Consider the following 5000-nt stretch of genomic DNA (forward strand, 5'->3'; position numbering starts at 1 on the left):
ATCACCAGCACGACCTCGCTGCAACCGTGCCCGGGTTTTAAGGGCATTGATCCTCGTCCGGATGCAGGAGATAAAGTCGCGGCCTGTGATCGCTAGTCGAGGATCGTCGACCCAGCGATGCTGCCCTGGTGTTCGGGCAGACTTCTTAAGGGCAGCGCCGTCCACCGACAGATGCAACCGTTCAGCCCACATCCGGCCCATTTGGTTGGAAGTTCTTATGACCGTATTATTACCCCGTAGTTGCTGCTCAAGCCTCCCAATCTCACGCCCCAGAACGTCGTCTGCTGTCCCGTCAGATAGGACACCCAATGCCCGCATCCTAGCGAGCCGGTTCCGCCGCAGAAGAGGCCCTAGCCAGCGCGCTGATGGCACTCCCAGCCCCCCAGATGACACAGGGGCATGGAAGTAACCAACAGGGACGTCCGCTGGCAGGCACAACCAAGATCTAATTGCTGCGCGGATGGTGGTGTCCATTGCTGACAGGGCTCCTAGACGGGTCCTCGAAAGGGCCAGGCCATGGTGTATCCCTGGCAAGACGACGGTTCTGAGGGCGTGCAAACGCTGTTGTGGCTTTAGTGGTGCCTTGGACAGGACGGTCAGCTGTCGCTCGACCTCCCGCCTCGGATGAAAGAGGCTGCGTCCGCTCGTGGAGAACTCCAGGCCAAGATACCGGAAAGTGCTCTCGATCCCCAGGGCTGGGAGGATGGTATACCCAGCCCTGAAGGTCGCGGTGTCATCGACCTTGATCTTCTTCTCACGGCCAGAAGCCGTCAGGGCGAGAGTGAAGCACTTTCCGGGATTGACTTGGAGACCAAGGTCCCCAAGGGCAGATGTTGCTGCATCAATAAGGTCCTGGAGCCCTCCTGGAGTCTCGGCGAACAGCAGGAGGTCGTCAGCAAAGGCAGCAGCGTTGAGACGTCGTCCCATCACATTGGCACCAATGTAATCTGGGAGGCGAGCAAGCATGAGGTCTAAGGACAGGTTGAAAAGGATAGGAGAGAGTGGATCACCCTGCCTAACACCCCTTGAAGGCCGCACTGGACCCAGCGACATCCCAGGACCAGAGATCATCGTCACCCCATCCTCATAGCATCCCAGGACGTATCCAATGAACTCGTCAGGCAGACCATGTGCCCTCAGGGCAGGCCTCAGGGCACCATGGTCTAGCGAGTCGAAAGCCTTGGACACGTCCAGGGATGCAACATAGAGGGAGCGACAGTTCGCCCTGGCCTGAGTCATCGCCAAGTCCAACAAGAACGTATTGTGCAGCATCCCATCCTGAGGAAGGAAAGCCCGCTGACGCCCGTCCAGCACACAGGTCCGCATCAGACGGCCCGCCAGGATCTTATGGAAGACCCTAGCGAGGACTGAGCAAACCGTGATCGGACGGAAGTCAGCGGGGGATGCTGGGGCGGCCTTCTTGGGCAACAGGGATGTACGGGCTAGGAGAAGACGGGATGGGAGGCGACGGGTCAAGAGGAAGAGGTTAAGGATTTTAAGGAGGACCTCACGGGGTATACGGCGAATCTGGGCCGGTGTAAGTCGGTCTGGGCCTGGAGCAGAGCGACGAGGGGGGAGCGCTGAAGCAACTTCCTCCATCGTAATAGGCGCCCACAGCTGTTCGAAGGGAACCTCGATGGAGGAAGGCAACAGCCGACCCTCCAGACGGTCCACCCGGCCAGATGGTCGCCGGGTGAAAAGGTCCTTCCAAAACTCCACCAACCCAGGAATAGGGGGTGGTGGGTGAAGGAGCGTTCCATCCAGAAGGCCGCTGATGCAGCGAGCAGCGCTCTTAGAGAAGGCCCGCTGACAGAGGGCGTACTCCCTCCTCCGCAGGGCCCGCTTCGTCGCTCGTGGCTCTGACATCCGGCGAGAGGCAACAGGATTAGGTGATGGTGATGGTTCCCTGCTGCCAATGGCGTCAAGGGCAGCCGACAGCATGCCCATTATGACTGAGGCCGATGTTGTTGGCCCAAGCGCCAGGATGTCATCGACTGCTTTATACCTAGACCCAGACGACGGGAGGGCTGCCAGGGCCGACCAGACAGCTTGGTCGACAGTATCCACAGCTGCAGACGGAGAGGGGGTTGCTGCACAGGAACCGGCTGGCTCCACAGCTGCAACAGATGGAGGCGAACCCGCCCCAACAGCAGAGAGGGCAGCAACAAACTCGGCGACCTGGTTCCTATAGGCTGTTCCACGACGCTGCCCCTTAATGGACTCAAGTGAACGATTTGGGAACGCCTTTGCAAGCTCTTGATTTAGGAACCGGGTGCCCTTGAGCGTAAGTGCTGCTTCAGAGTGGGCCAGGCGTAGCAGCTCTTCACTCGACCACCTGGCCTTTACCCTCTCGGTGGTCACCTCTGCGTTGGCTGCGGCAGGATGGGCACGGCGACGATGTACTCCAAGACCCGTCTTCGTGGTGAAGGTCCGGTGGCACTCAGGACATGTGATGGCAGGCACAGCGGCTCGACCCGAACTGGCGGCGTCGGATGCTGACCCAACGGCTGGCGCGGCGTCTCCTGTGGGAGTACCGCTACCTGGTTTCTTCGTTTTGTTGGGGCCAGCTGAAACAAGGGCAGGGGGGGCGGCAACCCCCAAGCCCCGAAAAGTTCACCCCGCTCTGTCTGTCGAGGAACTTCGGAAGAGTTATACGCGAGCATAATCTTCCTAAGAACCTCTCACGACCCCTGCCACGAGAAGGCCAGAGCTAGGATTTCCCACCGAGAGGCTAAGCGAACCATCCTCCACTCGACATCGCTAGGATGCTGAGGAGTGGAGAGAGAGGATCCGTATATGACGCATCATGTGAGCCTTAAGAGAGTCATAGTTACTCCCGCCGTTTACCCGCGCTTGCTTGAATTTCTTCACGTTGACATTCAGAGCACTGGGCAGAAATCACATTGCGTCTCAACACCCGCTAGGGCCATCGCAATGCTTTGTTTTAATTAGACAGTCGGATTCCCCCAGTCCGTGCCAGTTCTGAGTTGATCGTTGAATGGCGGCCGAAGAGAATCCGCGCACCCGCGCGCCCCCGGAGGAGCACGCTAAGGCGGACGCGGCCTCGCAGCAAGGAAGATCCGTGGGAGGCCAAGGCACGGGACCGAGCTCGGATCCTGCACGCAGGTTGAAGCACCGGGGCGCGAACGCCGCGCAGGCGCGCGCATCCTGCACCGCCGGCCAGCACGAGGCCAACCAACGGCGAGAGCAGACCACGCCCGCGCTAAACGCCCGCACTTACCGGCACCCCTACGGCACTCACCTCGCCCAGGCCCGGCACGTTAGCGCTGACCCACTTCCCGACCAAGCCCGACACGCCCCGATCCTCAGAGCCAATCCTTATCCCGAAGTTACGGATCCAATTTGCCGACTTCCCTTACCTACATTATTCTATCGACTAGAGGCTCTTCACCTTGGAGACCTGCTGCGGATATGGGTACGAACCGGCGCGACACCTCCACGTGGCCCTCTCCCGGATTTTCAAGGTCCGAGGGGAAGATCGGGACACCGCCGCAACTGCGGTGCTCTTCGCGTTCCAAACCCTATCTCCCTGCTAGAGGATTCCAGGGAACTCGAACGCTCATGCAGAAAAGAAAACTCTTCCCCGATCTCCCGACGGCGTCTCCGGGTCCTTTTGGGTTACCCCGACGAGCATCTCTAAAAGAGGGGCCCGACTTGTATCGGTTCCGCTGCCGGGTTCCGGAATAGGAACCGGATTCCCTTTCGCCCAACGGGGGCCAGCACAAAGTGCATCATGCTATGACGGCCCCCATCAACATCGGATTTCTCCTAGGGCTTAGGATCGACTGACTCGTGTGCAACGGCTGTTCACACGAAACCCTTCTCCGCGTCAGCCCTCCAGGGCCTCGCTGGAGTATTTGCTACTACCACCAAGATCTGCACCGACGGCGGCTCCAGGCAGGCTCACGCCCAGACCCTTCTGCGCCCACCGCCGCGACCCTCCTACTCGTCAGGGCTTCGCGGCCGGCCGCAAGGACCGGCCATGACTGCCAGACTGACGGCCGAGTATAGGCACGACGCTTCAGCGCCATCCATTTTCAGGGCTAGTTGCTTCGGCAGGTGAGTTGTTACACACTCCTTAGCGGATTCCGACTTCCATGGCCACCGTCCTGCTGTCTTAAGCAACCAACGCCTTTCATGGTTTCCCATGAGCGTCGATTCGGGCGCCTTAACTCGGCGTTTGGTTCATCCCACAGCGCCAGTTCTGCTTACCAAAAGTGGCCCACTTGGCACTCCGATCCGAGTCGTTTGCTCGCGGCTTCAGCATATCAAGCAAGCCGGAGATCTCACCCATTTAAAGTTTGAGAATAGGTTGAGGTCGTTTCGGCCCCAAGGCCTCTAATCATTCGCTTTACCGGATGAGACTCGTACGAGCACCAGCTATCCTGAGGGAAACTTCGGAGGGAACCAGCTACTAGATGGTTCGATTAGTCTTTCGCCCCTATACCCAGCTCCGACGATCGATTTGCACGTCAGAATCGCTACGGACCTCCATCAGGGTTTCCCCTGACTTCGTCCTGGCCAGGCATAGTTCACCATCTTTCGGGTCCCAACGTGTACGCTCTAGGTGCGCCTCACCTCGCAATGAGGACGAGACGCCCCGGGAGTGCGGAGGCCGCCGCCCCGTGAAGGGCGGGGAAGCCCCATCCTCCCTCGGCCCGCGCAAGGCGAGACCTTCACTTTCATTACTCCTTTAGGTTTCGTACAGCCCAATGACTCGCGCACATGTTAGACTCCTTGGTCCGTGTTTCAAGACGGGTCGTGAAATTGTCCAAAGCTGAAGCGCCGCTGACGGGAGCGATTATTCCGCCCGAGAGCATCCCGAGCCAACAGCGGCGCGGGTCCGGGGCCGGGCCAGGTAGGTCCGTCATCCGGGAAGAACCGCGCGCGCTTGCCGGGAGCCCGAGCGCCCAAAGGGGCGAATCGACTCCTCCAGATATACCGCCGGGCAGCCAGCCAGGACACCGGGGCTCTGCCCA

At 59.8% G+C, this 5000-nt stretch overlaps 1 pseudogene; it reads right to left on the reverse strand.

Annotated features, from left to right (window-relative positions):
- Positions 1 to 5000, reverse strand: part of LOC126433430 (large subunit ribosomal RNA) — a 7772-nt pseudogene that overhangs the window by 2072 nt on the left and 700 nt on the right.

The sequence above is a fragment of the Schistocerca serialis genome, unplaced genomic scaffold, assembly GCF_023864345.2.
Source record: "Schistocerca serialis cubense isolate TAMUIC-IGC-003099 unplaced genomic scaffold, iqSchSeri2.2 HiC_scaffold_1164, whole genome shotgun sequence".
NCBI lineage: Eukaryota > Metazoa > Arthropoda > Insecta > Orthoptera > Acrididae > Schistocerca > Schistocerca serialis.